The sequence below is a fragment of the Ictidomys tridecemlineatus genome, chromosome 1 (assembly GCF_052094955.1).
Source record: "Ictidomys tridecemlineatus isolate mIctTri1 chromosome 1, mIctTri1.hap1, whole genome shotgun sequence".
NCBI classification, from domain to species: domain Eukaryota; kingdom Metazoa; phylum Chordata; class Mammalia; order Rodentia; family Sciuridae; genus Ictidomys; species Ictidomys tridecemlineatus.
In genome coordinates this window covers 89,737,333-89,757,575 of record NC_135477.1, presented here as the reverse complement: position 1 = coordinate 89,757,575, position 20,243 = coordinate 89,737,333, and the positions used below count along the sequence as shown (strand labels likewise).

The window sequence follows — 20,243 nt, the reverse complement described above, 5'->3', positions numbered from 1 at the left end:
CTGTCATATATAACAAATTAGAATAAAAAATTTAAAAAACAGCTGTTTCAGCTTACAACCACTACTTAAGAATTATTTAGTGTGCAGTAAAAGTATTTTATGTAGGGAGCTGTGGCTATAACTCAGTTGGTAGAGTGATTGTCTCACACGAACAAGACCCTGGGTTCAATCCCCAGCATCACCAAAAATAAAAAATGTGGCAGCTGGGATGTGGCTTAGCAGTTGAGCACTTGCCTCCCACGTGTGAGGCACTGGATTTGATCCTCAGCACTACATAAAAGTAAATAAACAAAATAAAGATACTATGTCCATGTATAACTAAAAAAGATATTTTTTAAGAAAGTGTTTTATGTATACTTTGTATTTTTTCAGCATGGTACTGGCACCAAAACAGGCTGATAGACCAGTGGTACAGAATAGAGGATACAGAGACTAACCCACAAAATTACAACTACCTTATATTAGACAAAGGTGCTAAAAGCATGCAATGGAGAAAGAATAGCCTTTCTAACAAATGGTGCTAGGAAAACTGAAAATCCATATGCAACAAAATGAAATTGAATCCCTATCTCTCACCATGCACAAAAGTTAATTCAAAATGGATCAAGGATCTAGGAAACAAACCAGAGACTCTGTGTCTAATAGAAGAAAAAGTTGGCCCTAATTTCCATCACGTGGGGTTAGGCTCCAATTTCCTTAATAAGACACCTATAGCACAAGAATTAAAACCAAGAATCAATAAATGGGATGAATTCAAACTAAAAAGTTTTTCTTAGCAAGAGAAATAATTTGTGAAGTGAATAAGGAGCCTACATCCTGGAAACAAATTTTTATCCCTCACACTTCAGATAGAGCTGATGTATCTGATGTATCTATCTAATATAATCTCTAGGGTAGACAAAGAACTCAAAAAGTTAAACACCAAAAAAACAATTAACTCAAAAAACAAATGGGCCACAGACCTGAATAGACACTTTTTAGCAGAGGATATACAATCAATCAACAAATACAAGAAAAAATGCTCACCACTCTAGCAATCAGAGAAATACAAATTAAAACTATTCTAAGATACCTTCTCACTCCAGAAAGAATGGCAGCCATTATGAAGTCAAACAACAAGTGCTGGCGAGACTGTGGGGGGGAAAAAGGTACACTCATACATTGCTGGTGGGACTGCAAATTGGTGCAGCCAATTTGGAAAGCAGTATGGAGATTCCTTAGAAAGCTGGGAATGGAACCTCCATTTGACCCAGCTATTCCTCTTCTTGGTCTATACCCAAAGGACCTAAAAAGAGCATACTACAGGGACACAGACACATCAATGTTTATAGCAGCACCATTCACAATAGCTAGACTGTGGAGCCAACCTAGATGCCCTTCAATGGATGAATGAATAAAAAAAGAAAAAAGTGGTATTTATACACGATGGAATATTACTCAGCACTAAAAAATAACAAGATCATGGCATTTGCAGGGTAATGGATGAGATTAGAACAGATTATGCTAAGTGAAGTTAGCCAATCCCAAAAAACAAATGCCGAATGTCTTCTCTGATATGAGGGGGAGGGGTGACTCAAAATGGAGTAGGAAGGAAGAGCATGAGAAGAAGATTACCTCTAGATAGGGAAGAGAGGTGGGAGGGAAAGGGAGGGAGAAGGGGAATTGCATGGAAGATGGAAGGAGACCCTCATTGTTATACAAAATACATGTATGAAGATGTGGGAAAAAAAAGAATAGAGTCACCTTAGATTGGGTAGAGAGAAGTGATGGAAGGGGAGGGGAGGAGGGGAAAGGAAGGATAGTAGAATGAAACAGACATTATTATTGCTGTGTGTATATATACGTGACTGCATGACCAATGTGATTCTGCAACCTGTATATTCAGAAAAATGAAAAATTATATCCCATCTGATTCAAATGTATGATATGTCAAGGTCATTGTACTGTCATGTGTAACTAATTAAAACAAAAAATTTTTAAAAAGTATTTCATGTATACTTTGTATTTTTTCACTTAGAATATTTTAAAAGATATGTATTTGGGAAGAATGTAAGGACAATTAATTTGTGCCAGTAGTGTTCAATGGGAAGTGATTTTGCTCCCAGGGAATTTTTGACAATGTCTATTTTGGGTAATCACAATTTGGAGGGGAGAGTTAGTACTGGCATCTAATGAACTGAGAAGTCAGGAATGCCACTAAACATCCAAATAATGCACAGGACAACCCCAAAAGTACTGTTCACCCTGATATTCCATTGTTTGGATATACCATATTTTGTTTAACCCTTCGTCAGGTCATAGACAATAGGGTTGTTTTCACTTTGGGGCTATTATGAATAATGCTACTATGAACATTACAATTTAAACATGTTTTCAATTATCTTGAGTATATACTTAATAGTATACTAATGAGGTATACCCAAATTACTGATTTATATGGGTTTTTGTTTGTTTGTTTGTTTGTTTGTTTTAGGAACTACCAAACTGTTTTCCAAAGTGGATGTACCATTGTACATCTCCCTTAGCAGGATATGAGTGTTCCAACTTCTCTGTATTCTTGCCACTTTTTAGTATATATCTTTTTTTACTATATCCATCTTGGTGTGAGATAGTATCATATACATTGTGATCTTCAGTAGTTTGCCTTTGAACCTTCAAAGTCAATATTAACACGTGAAAACAAAAAAGAAATTCTTAGTATTATTATGAAAAATTTTGACCTTGTGACACCTATAAGTGCCTGTAGATTACATTTTGAAAATGTTCAAAGTAGGTATTACAGAAGTCTTTACAAGAATTTACTGATGCTAAGCACATTGCTAAGCACATTACATAAATTATCTCATACAATCTGATTAACAGCCCTCTAGCATAGGCACTATCATTATGTCTACTTTAAAGGTGGGAATTGAGCCCCTGGCCTAGAAACTCAGTTCCCACATATAATGCCACAGATGAGCTTTGACTCCAGCATTCTAGAAAAATTTCTCCCAAGTGTAGTTTAGCTCTTTTCTACACTCAACCCCCAACCTTGGAGCAGAAAGAGCAAAAAAGGGCAGCAGTGAGGCACATGGGTGGTTTTGATGTGGTTTTTGTGGCTTAAAAGTTTATATTTGGTGTCTTGAGCTCTTAAAATTTTTTCCAAACATGAAGAAAGAATTGGAAAATCAAATAAAAGAGGCTTACAGGACATCAAATGTACAAAATCACAACAGATCCACACGAAGGCAAATTATAATAAAAATGCTAGCATACAAAATAAGGGGAGAATTTCAAAAGCCACAAGAGAAAGGAATCAGATTACATATAGGGGAAAATCAATTAAAATATCTGCAGATTTTTCAATTCAGACCCTGAAAGCTAGAAGATCCTGGAACAACATATACCAACCTCTGAAAGAAAATAAATGCCAACCAAGAATCTTATATCCAGCAAAATTAAGATTTAGATTTGAAGATGAAATAAAAATTTTCCATGATAAATAAAAGTTAAAATAATTTACAACTAGAAAGCCTACACTACAGAACATCCTTGGCAAAATATTCCATGAGGAGGAAATGACAAACAACAATGAAAATCAGCAAAGGGAACTATTACACTAAAGGAAAAAAAAATAAAGGAGAAACCATGTCAATTTAAACACCAAAAATAAACAAAAATGCCTGGGAATACAAACAATGTCTAAATAATAACCTTGAATGTTAATGAGCTAAATGCATCAATCAAAAGACATAGACTGGCAGATTGGATTTTTAAAAAGGACCCAACAACATGCTGCCTTCAAGAAACTCATAGGAAAAGACATCTACAGACTGAAGGTGAAAGTTTGAGAAAAAAACATACCATTTACATGGACTATGAAAACAAGCAGGGGGTTCCATTCTCATACCAAATAAAGTAGACCTCAAGCCAAAGTTAATCTAAAGAGAAAGAAGGACTTTTCATACTGTTTAAGGAAACCATATATCAACAAGACATAATAATTATAAACATATATACCGAAAACAATGGAGCATCTACGTTCATCAAACAAACTCTCCTCAAGAATCAAATAGACCACAACACAATAATTCTGGGTGACTTTAACACACCTCTTTCACCACTAGAAAGATCTTCCAAACAAAAGCTAAACAAAGACACTATAGAACTTAATAATACAATAAATAACTTAGACTTAGCTGACATATACAGACTATTTCATCCATCAATGAGTGAACACACTTTCTTCTCAGCAGCACATTGATCCTTCTGTAAAATAGACCATATATTATGCCACAAAGCAACTCTTAGCAAATACAAAAAAGTAGAGATACTACCCTGCATTCTAACAGATTATAATGAAATGAAATTAGAAATCAATGACAAAATAAAAAATAGAAGCTACTCCAACATCTTGAGGCTAAATAATATGCTGTTGAATGAACAATGGGTTGCAAAAGACATCAAAGAGGAGATTAAAAAATTCTTAGAGGTAAATGAGAACACTGATACAGCATATCAAATCTTTGGAACACCATGAAGACAGTACTAACAGGAAAGTTCACTACATGGAATTCATTCCTTAAAAGAAGAAAAGGTCAACAATAAATGACCTAACATTATATCCCAAAGCCCTAGAAAAAGAAGCACAAATCAACATCAAAAGCAGAAGACAGGAAATAATTAAAATCAGAAATGAAATTGAAACAAAAGAAACAATTGAAAAAATTGACAAAATAAAAAGTTTGTTCTTTGAAAAAATAAATAAAATTGATAAACCCTTAGCCATGCTAATGAAAAGAAGTAGAGAGAAAACAGAACTTACTGACATCCATGACTAAAAAGGAAATATCTCAAAGGACACTACAGAAATATAGAAGATAATTAAAAATTATCTTGAAAATTTGTACTCCAATAAAATAGAAAATATCAAAGGCACTGACAAATTTCTAGAGTCATATGACTTGCCCAAACAGAATCAGGATGATAAACACAAGTTAAACAGATCAATTTCAAGCAATGAAATAGAAGATACCCTCAGAAGCATACCAACCAAGAAAAGCCCAGGACCAGATGGATACACAGCTGAGTTCTACAAGATTTTCAAAGAAGAATTAATACCAACACTCTTCAAATTATTTTGTGAAATAGAAAGAGAGGGAACACTTCTAAACTCATTCTATGAAGGCAATATCACCCTGATTCTAAAACCAGATGAAGACACATCAAAGAAAGGAAACTTCAGACCAATATCTCTAATGAACATAGATGCAAACATTCTCAATAAAATTCTGGCAAATCAAATACAAAAGCATATCAAAAAGATAGTGCACCACAATCAAGTGGGATTCATCCCAGGAATGCAAGTTTGATTCAATATATAGAAATCAATAAATGTAATTCACCACATCAATACCCTTAAAGATAATAATCATATGATCATCTCAATAGATGCAGGAAAAGCACAAGACGAAATACAGCACCCCTTCATGTTCAAAACACTAAGAAAAGAAAAAAGAAAAACAGGAACATATTTCAACATTGTGAAAGCTATCTATGCTAAGCCCCAGGCCAACATCATTCTAAATGGAGAAAAATTGAAAGCATTCCTTCTAAAAACTGGAACAAGACAGGGATGCCCTCTTTCACCACTCCTATTTAACATAGTTGTTGAAACTCTAGCCAAAGCAATTAGACAGACCAAAGAAATTAAAGAGATGCAGATAGGAAAAGAAGAAGTCAAACTATCACTATTTGCTGATATCATGATTCTATACCTAGAAGATCCAGAAAACTTCTAGAACTAGTAAATGAATTCAGCAAAGTAGCAGGATATAAAATCAACACCCATAAATCAAATACATTTCTGTATACCAAGTAACAAATCCTCTGAAAGAGAAACTAGGAAATCTACCCCATTTACAATAGCCTCAAAAATAAAATAAAATAAAATACTTGGGAATCAACTGAATGAAAAAGGTAAAAGACCTCTACAATGAAAACTATAGGACACTAAAGAAAGAAATTAAAGAATACCTTAGAAGATGGAAAAAAATCTACCTTGTTCTTGGATAGGGAGAATTAATATTGTCAAAATGACCATACTACCAAAAGCACTATACATATTTAATGCAATTCCAATCAAAATCCCAATGGAATTCCTCATAGAAATAGAAAAGGCAGTCATGAAATTAATCTGGAAAAATAAGAGACCCAGAATAGCCAAAGGAAACCTTAGCAAGAAGAGTGAAGCAGGTGGCATCAATATACCAGACCTTAAACTATACTACAGAGCAATAGTAACAAAAACAGCAAGGTTTTGGCACCAAAATAGACTTGTAGACCAATGGCACAGAATAGAGGACACAGAGACAAACCCACATAGATATAGTTATCTCATATTAGACAAAGGCACCAAAAACATACATTGGAGAAAAGATAGCCTTTTCAACAAATGGTGCTGGGAAAACTGGAAATCTATATGCAGCAAAATGAAACTAAACCCCTATCTCTCACCATGCTCAAAAAAACCCAAATTAGATCAAGGACCCAGGAATTAAACCAGAGACCCTGCACCTAATAGAAGAAAAAGTAGGCCCAAATCTTCATCATATTGGATTAATCCCTGACTTCCTTAATAATATTCCTATAGCACAAGAATTAAAATCAAGAATCAATAAATGGGTTGGATTCAAACTACAAAGCTTCTTCTCAGCAAACAATCAGTGAAGTGAATAGAGAGCCTACAGAATGGGAGCAAATTTTTATCACACACACATCAGATAGAGCACTTATCTCTAGTATAAAATCTCTAGTATATAAAGAACTCAAAAATCTTAATACCAAAAAAAAAAAAAGAAAAAGAAACAAATAACTTAATCAACACAGAGACCAAGGAACTGAACAGACACTTCTCAGAAGATGATATACACTCAATCAACAAATGTATGAAAAAATGTTCAACTTCTCTAGTAATTAGAGAAATACAAATCAAAACTACTATAAGATTTTATCTCACTTCAGTCAGAATGGCAGCTATTAAGAATACAAAAAACATTAAGTGTCGGCGAGAATATGGGGGATAAAGGCACACTCATACATTGCTGGTGGGACTGTAAATTGGTGCAGCCAATCTGGAAAACAGTATGGAAATTCCTTGGAAAACTTGGAATGGAACCATCATTTGACCCAGCTATCCCATTCCTCAGTTTATACCCAAAGAACTTAAAAACAGCATACTACAGCAACACACCCACATCAATGTTTATAGCAACACAATTCACAATAGGTAAATTGTGGAACCACTCCAGATGCCCTTCTGTAGATGAATGGATAAAGAAACTGTAGTGTGGAATATTACTCAGAATTAAGAGAATAAAATCATGGCATTTGCAGGTAAATGGATGGAGTTGGAGAATATAATGCTAAGTGAAGTAAACCAATTCCAAAAAAAATTAAATGCCAAATGTTTTCTGTGATATGTGGATGCTGATCCATAATGGGGATGGGGGAAGCATGGGAGGAATGAAGGAGCTTTAGATAGGGCAAAGGGGAGGGAGTAGAAGGGAGAGAGCATGGAGGTAGGAGAGATGGTGGAATGAGATGAACATCCTTAACCTAAGTACATGTATGAAGACACAAATGGTGTGTCTATACTTTGTGTACAACCAAAGACATGAAAAATTGTGCTCTATATGTGTATTATGAACTGAAATGCATTCTGCTATCATGTATAACAAACTAGAATAAATAAATAAATTTTTAAGAGAGAGAGATAAGAGAGAACTTTTTAATATTTATTTTTCAGTTTTTGATAGACACAACATCTTTATTTATTTTTATGTGGTGCTGAGGACCGAACCCAGTGCCCCACACATGCCAGGCAAGCGCATTACCACTTGAGCCACATCCCCAGCCCAATAGATAATTTTTTTAAGAAAATAAAGTTGTTCCAGAGAAAATAACATTAAACTGGAATCTACGATTTTTACTGAAATGTAAGACTAGTTCAAATGAATGCAGTAATTTGTAGAACAGAATAAAGAGAGTAGATAAAAATAATAATTACTATTGTATCTTGTACTTATTATGGGTCATCTCCTCTAGAGCATTTTGTGGGTGCAGTGATGAACAAGATTGACCTAGCAACTACCCTCACATAGGTTATCATTCAGGGACAGAGAAAGAGACCTTTAAAATTTAGAAATCAGAAATTTAATTTTAATGATGATAATAGGAGGAAAATATATGTTACTTATATGAGCAAATAACTGGGGGAATCTAACCTATTATGAAGGACATAATGTCCAAAGGTATTGACTCATATCTCCTGAGTAAAAGTCACAGTTAATTGACAAACCCAGCTACTGTCTCTGGAATCTACCACCACATTTGGGGCTGAGGCCATGATTGTCCTCAACTGTAACCAGCCAATGACTGAGCACAGTGGGGTTGCTAGTGCTTGCTGGTCCATTCCTGTGTAATTCAGACCTCTTTCCTTTTTTTTTTTTTAATTTTAGACCTCTTTTAATGTGCAGTTATAGCTAGCCAAAACTTTCTCTGAACAGGCCTGCAATCTCTTTCTATTTAATTATCCTTGTTTCTTCCTCTCCTTGAATAGATCTCCAACTAGCATTGGTGTCTGAGGCTTTTCCTGCCCACTCCTGGTTCCTCCCCATTTTCCTCCACAGAGGTCTCCCTCAATAAATCTCTTGCATGTCCAATCCTAAATTGTCATTCACTCTTGGGGGACCTGAATTAATTCAGATGGCACAGAGGAAGCTTTCACTGAGGAAGGAATATAAATGAGGTGAAAATTTGAGGTAAAAAAGGGAATGATCCTGAGACAGGTGCTTGGCACACTGCCTGGCACATCTTAATGCTCAATCAACATTGATTGACTAAAGGGAATGCCAAGTGCTTTGTATATGGTGTTATAGTTTGGGTTTGGAATGTCCCCCAAAGGCTCATGTGTTAAAGGCTTTGTCCCCAATGGTAGAACCATTGGGAGGTATTGGTAACTTTAGAAGGTGGGGCCTGTTTGGAGGAAGCAGGTCATGGAGGCATGTCTTTGAATGGTATATGTTGTCCCCAGCCCCTTCTTCTTCTCTTCTTTTCTTGCTTCTTCCACCTGCCATGAGGTTATCAGCTTTCCTTCCATGTGTCCTTCCACCAAAACATTCTGTCTCACCACAGGCCCCAAAACAATGAAGACTAGTGATCATGGACGAAAACTTCTGAAACTGTGAGCCTAAATAAATCTTTCCTCCTTCTAAGTCGATATATAGCAGGTATTTTTGCCACAGTAACAGAAAGCTGGCTAAACATATGGCACACAATTAATCCCCATAAACAATTTTACTAAAGGAGTTCTATTATTATTCCTATTTTATAAGTGACAAAATTGAAGACCAGAGCTGTAATAAAAGTTTCCCAGGGTCAAGCAGTAGTTTAAAAGTGCAATGAGAATACAAAGTTAGGAACATGTGTTTCCAAGCATGTTACTTTTAACTGCTTAGCTATTAAGTTATACTGGCTCCCTTCAGGGGCCTTTGAAAATAAACTGTTTGGGCTGGGCATGGTGGGGAATGCCTATAATCCCAGTGACTTGGTAAACTGAAGCAGTAGGATCACAAGTTCAAAGCCAGCCTCTGCATTTTATCAAGACCTTGTCTCAAAAAAAAAAACCAAAAAAAAACTTGGGGATGTGACTTAGTGGGTAAGTGCCCCAAATTCAAACTCTAGTACCAAAGACCACTGCCTCTCCTAAAAACAAAGAGATCCTAAATTACACTGGTGATATATATATATGAAAGTTATAAAGTAGCTCAATAGGGTTTCTTTTGTTTGTGTGTTTGTTTGTTAAGAGACAGGGTCTTGTTGAGTTGCTTTGGGCCTTACTAAGTTGCTGCTGAGACGGGCTTTGAACTCACCATCTTGCCTCAGCCTTCTGAGCTGCTAGGATTAATTATTGGCATGCTCCACAAGGATCAGTCACATTCTCTACAGTTAGAGAAAAAGAAGGTTGACAGAAATCTTAGGAAATTACTCTTTTTAAAATAATGCCACTAGGAGATACATAGCTCTCTTTCTAATAAGGAAGGAGTAAGTAAACCAGAGGTAGATTTTCAAGATTAAGTGTTTGTATGGATGAGCTATATGACTTTATATATATATATTTATTTGTTATAGTTGGACACAATCTCTAAGAGCCATAGCCAAATAGGAATGACGCATGGCATTTTTGGTTGAAAGGTGACGCCAGCAAGCCATTGAGATGATAATGATTATGTTAAGATGTACATTCAATTGGATATTAGACCCCTGCTGTCCGCCTTAGCCTGCTACTTTGGAGCTCTCCTGGGACTCCCGGAGAGTTCCCATTGGTTGGGGAAGTGCGGTAGGAGGGATTTCCGGAGGAGGGATTTCTGGTTGGTGTGGCGTGGCCCTGGAGAAGGCTGCGTGCGTGGCGTTCTCGGGAGTTTTGGAAATAAAGTTTGTTCCTGCTTGAGTGGCTCGTGATTTTGTGCCCAGCCAGACTGTGACATACAATACTTTTTTATTTTATTTGTTTATTTTTATGTGATGCTGAAGATCAAACCCAGTGCCTTGCCTGTGCTAGGCGAGTGCTCTACAGCTGAGCCACAACCCCCACCCAAGCTAGATGAATTTTAATATTAAAACTTACCTTTTCTAGGGCTGGGGATGTGGCTCAAGCGGTAGCGTGCTCGCCTGGCATGCGTGCGACCCAGGTTTGATCCTCAGCACCACATACAAAGATGTTGTGTCTGCCAATAACTAAAAAATAAATATTAAAAAATTTTCTCTTCTATCTTTAAAAAAAAAAAACTTACCTTCTCACTATCTAGTGTGATCTCCTACATGTCTCTGATAAATTTTTGTTGCCCTGTGTTTCTCAGTTTGGCCTTGAATTTGTGATTCTTGGCCTCAGCCTCTCAAGTAACTAGGATTACGGGTGTACCATGACACCTGGTTCCCTGAAACACTTTCAAAATACATTATTCTGTGTGTAGTTTGAGGACATTTATTGGCTATTGAGTTGAACAGTATTCACAGGAATTCAAAATGTGTATCCTACACAGCAAGCTATCTCTACTCACTTTGTTGTAGGATAATCTCAACTAATGATAAGAAAGTATAAATACTAAAATATAGTCTAGCAATTATCTCTCATTTTACATATAAAAAGACAATGGATGTACCAAAAATAGAAAAGGGAAGAAATTAACACACACTAAATTATTTTAAGTATATCAGCATGTGATTTCAACTTAGACATTTCCTTGAAATAGAAAGCAATTGCCTTGATCAAAGAAAGTAATTACAAATTTTACATAGAAACACTGTGCATATAGTCTGTATTCATTCACTTTTGGAAATTTCTTAATGAAATAACTACCTTAGACTCTCCATTCTCTCAGGAGTTACAACAAGAAAGTATAAATTTGAATAGCAATTCCCTGATTATATGAGCTTTTTAAAATTAGAATGCATTAAGGGGAAGTACTGGGAAATGAACCCAACAAAAGTATATTATTCTATTGTGTACATATACAAATACATAACAACTAATCCCACTAATCTGCATAGTTATAATGCACCAATAAAAATTGGAAAAAAATAGAATGTATTGCTTTCTAAGATTTTAAAAAAATGAAGAAGGCTTATTGGAGAAAATTTGGAAAATATAGAAATATAAAGAAGGAAATTTTAAAATTAAAATTTACAGTATATAATATAAATAAAATTTATGGGCCTGGAAGTTGCTTTTAAAAATGTTAATTAATTTTTTTTAGTTGTTGATGGACTTTTATTCTAGTTATTTGTATGTGTTGCTGAGAATCAAACCTAGTTCCTCACACATGCTAGGCAAGTGCTCTACCACTGAGTTACAACCCCAGCCCTAAAATTAATTTTTGAAAACAAAAATCAGAATTAAAATAAATGTAAATTATCTCAATTTTCCTTTCTTATTTGTCAACAGGGAATGTTTGCCTAACATGTATGATTCAACATGAACAAAATTAATAGCAGAGTTCTTAACTGTTATTACTTTGAAAACTATAGAGAACCAATGGAAAATAGTATTCTAAGGAATTAAAAGATAAATTATGCAAATGGAAGAACAATTGACAAAGCAATGAGGATCTAAAATATCCTTCTTTGTAGTTGTTTACTAATTGGATAGAATAACTGCAATTAAATGAATTAATTAGACAAAAAATATTTTCCATTGAACCAATAGTTATTTTTTTTAATTAGCATTTTATGTTTTTAAGCCATGTCCTGAAATTATATAGCTGTGTAAGCTTTCTGTAGTTTTGTAAAGGTTCATAAATTCTAGGGATATGTTAAAAAAATTCAATTAATATTATAAACACTTTATAATACTTAGTCAATAAGGATATGTTTCACATTTATTCCCGTAGTCTTGTTTCTTTACTTCCTGGTAAGGTGTTTTTGTTGTTGTTGTTGTTATTGTGTGTGGTATTAAGGATTGAACACAGGGGTACCCTACCACTGAGCAACATCCCTAGCCCTTTTTTTCTTTTTAAGACAGAGTCTCAAGGTTGCACAGGATGACATCGAACTTGAGATTCTTCTGCCTCAGCCACTCAAGTCACTGGTATTTCAAGCGTGTGCCACCATGCCAGGCTTTGGTAAGGTTTTTATTCACTCATTTGTTCATTTATTCAATTAGTCAGCAAGTCAATCAGTAATTAATTAGTATTGAGCACCCACTGTTCTCCAGATTCTGTTCTAGGCCAACACTTACAAAAAGAATGTCACCATTTGAGAGGTAGAGGTGGCAGTGAAGAAAATGTGAATAGAAATGACAGCTATATTAAGAAGAAGCTCAAAATTCAAGACCAAAAGAAGTTGTATGTGAATAAGGTTAAACCTCAATAGGAGGTAGAAAATTGTTATCAAGGACAAGGAGTTCATTTGAAAGAATCTCTCCTCAAAAAGAAAAAAAAAGTGAAGAAAAAAAAGGCTGGAAGAAAAGTCAGTTCATTATACAGAAAGATAATTTTCCTATGGATTAGAATTTAATGCTTTAGTTTCTAAATTTTTCAATTTGTATTCTGTCTAACTTTGTACCACACTCTTCTCTTACAATTTTTTCTTAAGGAAGTTCCACTCAGAGAAGAATTTTTCAGGGTAATGCTAAGCAGATGGCTTTTTCTAATCTTCCCCAGAAAAATGCAAAGTAGGATTTGAAACTAACACTGCCACCTACAAGTGAGTACTTTGAAAAGAAAAAAGATTGGAATACCAGTCATCTGGGTAGATGTCCAAGCTGCCAGAAATCTAAGAATAGGGCTTTGGAGTGGGGCTTCTGGTTTACAGAAAATAGAAATATGATTAAAATAAAATAAGAAAAGTAAAAGAACTTCAAAGTCTTGGCATCATTCAAAAACATAAAGTCTATTTGCCTATTTTTTTTTATCTCTATATTAGCTATATTGTTCCAGTTATTTCCTGGGTCCTTGGGCAAGATAATATCTCTACATTTTAGTTTCCTTAGCTACATGGGGATAATAACAGCCCCTTCCTCTCTGCTGTGATGAATAAATTCTTAGTAGCCTAAGAATTTAACAATATTATTAATTCCATTAATACTTGCATTATAATGTTATTTTCAGGGATTTAATATTAAGAATGGCTGAATTTTAATTCAGATACATGTCTGTTTCATTTTTTTCCCATTACCATGTTTACTACTAATAACCACTACTAATAACCAGGACTCCTTCTCTCCCACCACCATTACATCCTAAAAAGTGTTGTCAGTCCCTTTTTTTCCTAGGTGAAATTGTGAATATGCAAAGGATCATATGCTACTTTTAAGTATTGCAGGATGGAAATCTCAGAAGCTTGATCCCCCAGGAAATAACTTGATGTTTTTGGAAGCTGGATAGATATAACTGAGGGAAATGAGAGAGAAGAATGCTGAGTAAATAAACATGTGCCAATGTACAAATCAGATGGCTCCATGCTGATAAATCATCATTATTACTCTTCAGTCAACCTAAACCTCATCCAGCACTTTACTCAGCATCTGGGAAGTAGATTTATTTCTAAATGATAGATAGAAAGTATGAGTGATGTAAAAAAGGTGCATCACCCATGCAAATTGAGGTTAAAGTTGAACCTGAAAATGAAATCAGGATAAAAAGATTAAAAGATAAAAATATTTTCAGCCATCTGTAGAATGATGTCACTGGCAAAAATTTTAAATTAGTTAATATGGAGTTTTTTTTTTTTAAGAGAGAGTGAGAGAGAGAATTTTTAATATTTATTTTTTAGTTCTCGGCAGACACAACATCTTTGTTGGTATGTGGTGCTGAGGATCGAACCCAGGCCGCACGCATGCCAGGCGAGCGCGCTACCGCTTGAGCCACATCCCCAGCCCCCTAATATGGAGTATTGATAAGGGTGTGGAATAATAACAACTCTTAAGTACTTCTGTGAATGTATAAGTTGTTTTAAACCACTTTGGAAAACACTACAAAACTTCAAATAAAGTTGAATATGTGATTCAGCAATTTCATCCAAAGTATATCCCTAAAGAAATTCTTACTCAGGAGATTTGTACTGTTTATGCCAGATTCGTGGGACCCCAGTAGACCTCCAGGAGCCGAATCCGATGCAATCACACAAGAGTCTTTATTGCAAGCTCCAGCCTGGACTCACAACTGTTCTCAATGCAGCGGTCCCAGGGAGTGAGTCCCTATCCTTTGTTCAGTGAGATTTTTATAGGTTTTGGGGGGATACTGTATGTGCCACAACATCACACAGCAAATCATTCCATACCACAGGAAAGTCAAACAACAACTCTTAACATTGATTAGCACATTCAATGGCGGGAACAAGTTGGGTAGGAGTGATTGGTTAGTACAAGAGGGGGATTCCTTTGAATTGATTGGTTTAGGCCAAGAAGGGTGTACATGCTAAACTACATGGTTTCCCAACCTGTTATCAACCACCATAAACTACTGGGGGATCATCTGGCATCCAGGTATTTTCCCTGTCTCATGATGATTAGTAGTTGCTAGGGGGGTTGGTTGCTATGGGTCCTCACCTAGCCTAACTGAGTCAGGGACACCTGGTGCTGCAGATCTCTCCTGTTATTTGTAGACAAACAACTCAGCAGGGTGTGTATGTGCTTAGGAGTGCTCTGTGGGTTTTTCCAAGGACAAGGGTCATGCCCCCTTCCTTGGACAGGCTTTGCTCTGAGGTAGAGGCTGGTTTCTCAAAAATGGAGTCACAATAGTTTCTCAGTACTATTATGTTAATGTCAGAAAAACAGTTAAAAAAAAAAACACTGGTGATTTCAACACATCCTTATCACTAATAGAAGAGGTCATCCAAATAAAATCAATAAAGAGATTTCAAACCTAAATAGTAAATCAAATGGACATAATAAACATCTACAGAATATCTCACCCCAAAACAACTGAATTTACTCTCTTCTCAGCAGGTCATAAAACCTTTTCCAAATAGATCATATTTTAGGCCACAATGTAAGTCTTAACAAATACAAAACAAAATTATATAATCCTGTACATCCTTTCAGATCATGATGGAATAAAATTAGAAATCAATAGCAAGAAAAATAATATAATAATATAAACACACGGAGATTGAACAATACTCTTTTAAATGAAGAATGGATCATAAAAGAATGAGAGAAGAAAGAAAATTCTTAGAAACAAATGAGAACAGAGATACAATCTATCCAATCTGTGGGACAATATGAAGGCAGTTCTAAGAGGAAAATATGTAGCACTGAGGGCCTACATTAAAAAAATAGAAAGATTCCAAATAAATAATCTAATGCTCTACCTTAGAAAAGGAAGAACAAACTAATTCCAAAAACAGCAGAATACAGGGAATAATTAAGAGCTAAAAATAATGAAATTGAGAATAAAAAAATACACAAGATCAATGCCAAAAAAGAGTTTGTTCTTTGAAAAGATAAATAAGATTGACAAACCCCTAACCAAACTAACAAAAAGGAGAGAAAATACTCAAATCATCAAAATCATGAAAAGGGAGATATCATCACAGAAGCTTCTAAAATTCAGAGGACCATTAGAAACTATTTTGAAAATTTATATTCCCAATAAACTGGAAAATCTAGAAGATATTGACAAATTTCTAGATACATATGACATGTCCAAGTAGAACCAGGAAGATATAAAAAACCTAAAAAGACCAATATCAAGTAAAGATATTGAAGCAGAAATTTCTTCCAACAAAAAAAAGCCCAGGAGCAGATGAATCCTCAGCTAAGTTCTACTAGACTTTTTAAGAGCTAACAACACCAGTCTTTCTTAATTATTCCATGAAATTAAAAGGAAGGAAACACTTCCAAATTTATGAAGCCAGTTTAACTCTGCTACCAAAACCAGACAAAGACACATCAAAGAAAGAAAATTACGGACCAATATTTCTGATGAACATAGATGCAAAAATCCTTAATAAAATATGATTAAACTACATTCAAAAGCACATCCAGAAGATAATGCACCATTATAAAGTGGATTTCATCCCAGGGATGCAAGTTTGATTCAACATACACAAATCAATAAGTATAGTTCACCACATAAATAGAGTTAAGGACAAAATCTTGTTTCATCTCAATGCATAAAAGATCTTTGATAAAATCCAGCATTCATTCATTCTGACAAGAGAAGGAAATTAAAAGGATATAAATAGGGAAACAATAAGCCAAATTATTTCTGTTTGCTGATGACATTATCCGATATCTAGAAAACCAAAAAGCTTCAAAACACTTCAAGAGCTAATAAATTAATTCAGCAAAGTAGCAGGATAAAAGATTAACATTCATAAATCAATAGCTTTCCTATACTCCAACAGTGATTATGCTGAGAAGGAAATCAGGAAAACTAACCTATTAATAATAATCACAAAATAAAATAAAATAAAATACTTGGGAATTAATATAACCAAGGAGGGGAAAGAGCTCTACAATGAAAATTATAGAACATTGAAGAAAGAAATTGATGGAGACCTTAGAAGATAGAAAGACTTCCTATGTTCTTGGATAGGCAGAATTAATATTGTCAAAATGTCCATACTACCCAAAGCATTATACAGATTCAATGGAATCACCATCAAAATATTACTGACATTCTTCACAGAAAAAACAGTCCTAAAATTCATTTGGAGGAATAAGAGACCAGATTAGCCAAAGCAATCCTGAGGCAGAAGAGCAATGCTAAAAGCATCATAACAACTGATCTCAAATTATACTCAGTTATAGTAACAAAAACAGCATGGTATTGGCATCAAAATAGTTGCAAAAGACAATGGAATAGCATAGAATACACAGAGACAAACTCACATACTCACTCATCTGATACTTGACAAAGGTGCCAAAAATGTATGTCGAAGAAAAGATAGCCTTTTTAACTAATGGTGCTATATGTACAAGAATGAAACTAGAGCTCTATCTCTAACCCTGCACAAAAGTCAAATCAAAATGAATCAAAGACTTAAAAATTAGACCATAAACTTTGCAACTGGTAAAAAATAACATATAGTCAACACTTCATCGGGTGTTGGCACGGGCACTAACTTCCTTAATGAGACCCCCTAAAACTCAAGAAAAAAAACTAAGAGACAATAAGTGGAATGCCATCAAATTAAAAACTTCTGCCTAGTAATAATTAAAAGCATGGGGAGAGAGCCTACAGAATGGGAGAAAATCTTTACCAGCTACTCCTCTGCCAGGGGATTAATATCCAGAATATATAAAGAACTCAAAAGTGGGGCTGAGGTTGTAGTCCAGTGGTAGAGCACTTGCCTAGCACGTGTGAGGCACTGGTTTGATCCCTAGTACCACATACAAATAAATAAATTAAATTGTATTCAAAAAAATTTTTTAAAGAACTCAAAAAGTTTAATGCCAAAAAAAACAAAAATGGGCAAATACCAAAAAAAAATTATGTTCTTTTGAGAACAGACATTTCTCAAAAGAAGAAATACAAATGGCCAATAAATATATGAAAAAAAAATGTTCAACATCTCGTGCAATCAGGGAAATGAAATCAAAATTACACTAAGATTTCATCTTATCCCAGTCAGGTTGGCAATTACCAAGAATACAAATAATAATAGACACCATTGAGGATGTAGGGGAAAAGGTAGACTGATACATTTTTGGTGGGAGTGCAAATTAGTACAACCATTCTGGAAAGCCATATGGAGATTCCTCAAAAGAATGAGAATGATACCACCATATTACCCAACTATCCCACTCCTTAGTATTTATCCAAAAGAACTAAAATTACCATATTATAAGGATGCAGCCATATTAATGTTTATAGCAGCACAATTCACAATTACCAAATTATGGAACCACACCAGATGTCTGTCAATAGATGAATGGATAAAGAAAATACACATACTCTTTAATCATAAAGAAAAATGAAAGTATGGTATTTTCCAGTAAATGGATGGAAATGGAGAACAACATGCTAAGTGAAATAAGCCAGTCCCCGAAAATCAAGGGCCAAGTGTTTTCTTTCATATGTGGAAGCTAGAGGAAAATGAAGGGGAAAAGTGTAGGGATCAGATATCATAAGAATATAGGAAAAAGCAGTGGAGGAGAAGAAAGAGACTGAGTGGGAGAGAGAAGGAACAGGAAAGGGGAAGAAATGTAGAATGAATTTTTAAAAATCACACATTTTTGCATCTAGAGATATACACAGCAAGTGCTATGTAGCTTTGTGTATATCTATAAAACGCCAATCAAAAATAAAAAAGCAAATGAAATGAAGACAAGCAGAGTAAAGGAAAGAGAATAGGGGGAGGAAGGAAGGATTGGAAAGAAGAGAAACTAAGCACTGAAATGGAGTAAATCGATTGCCGTGTGTGAATGATTTTGTCAAAACGAACCCAACTATCACATATAACTATAATGAATTAATAAAAGGAAAAATGGTAACTCAAATGCTCACTGACAAGAAACTGAACGAATAAATTGTGTTTTAGTCACAGAATAGAGTACAATATTGCAGTGGAAATAAACTGCAACTATATATATCAACATGAATAAATTTCATAAACCTGTATGCAGAGAAAGATAAGGGATAATTGTAGGAGAAAATAACTATGTGATCACAATTTTATTGGGCTTTAAAAACATGAAAAACTACATAATTTGTTGTTTCAGGGTTATACCCTTTGATGATAAAACTATAAAAAGCAAGTGCCTGATAAATGCAAAATATAGGATAGCACATGCATATGGAAAAGGGAAAAAAGGAGAAGATGAGATAATGAAGGGTGGGACACACAGTGGTAATTGTCTAGTTCCTAAATTGAATTTTGAGTACATAGGTGTTCATTTCTATTTATTTATGTACATATTCTAAATTATAATAAAATGAAAATTTTTAAATTCAGAATTTACAAATCCGAAGTTCTTCAGTTAATGTGTAATTAAGTTTTACAAACATCCAAAATCTAATCAAAGTAATCTGACATAACCTCAGAGAAGCCTAAATTATTTGAAATATTGTGAACATAATCAATTTTACTGTATAACCTTGGTCTTAGAAAATAATTTGTAATTCTTCTGTGTTTAGACCTTGAGTCCATATACATAAATTCTAGTCTTACAGAATTACTGGCTACCAAATGAGTCTAACTACCTGGAATACATCTATATATTTGACTTTACTATTGTCTTTTTATCTTAATACATGGAGGCACTTATGAATTAATTTTTAAAAATTATTATATCTTTGCAAACATTATCTCCATTAGAAATCCAACTTTCAGTGGTTGTTGTTGGACCTGTAGGGAAAAAAATTCTAATTGAAATGCAGATCTTAGCTAGAAGTTTTATACAAATATATATATTTGTATGCATATACATCTATATATATGATTAAATTTGTAATCTGCAAATGGCAAAATAGGTACTTTATGAAATAAAATTAAATTAAAATGAAAAGGATATTATTTACATGACAGTACTAAAAAGCAGTAATTTTGTGGACATACCAGCTCAGACTTCTAGTACTTTAGCATGATTCTTTTCTCAGAAATTTATTTATTAGAACATTAGACTTAATGATGTTAGCCAACTAATTTTCTTTTCTTTTTTCTACTACTGGGGATTGTACCCAGGGTTGTTCTATCACTGAACTACATCTCATCTCTTTTTATTTTTTTCTTAGTTTGAGACAGGGTCTTGCTAAACT

At 34.5% G+C, this 20,243-nt stretch overlaps 1 long non-coding RNA gene across 3 annotated transcripts in view; it reads left to right on the top strand.

Annotated features, from left to right (window-relative positions):
• The window catches only part of LOC110598519 (uncharacterized), a 62,322-nt gene that overhangs the window by 4,487 nt on the left and 37,592 nt on the right, over window positions 1-20,243 (top strand). Inside the window, exons 3-4 of one of the 3 annotated variants that reach the window (XR_013436882.1) lie at window positions 12,556-12,659; window positions 14,612-19,442. This is a non-coding gene — a long non-coding RNA (uncharacterized LOC110598519). Of the gene's footprint in view, window positions 1-12,555; window positions 12,660-12,751; window positions 14,591-14,611; window positions 19,443-20,243 lie in introns of those variants that run through there. The other 2 variants (XR_002484365.3, XR_013436881.1) reach the window with 2 other exon arrangements.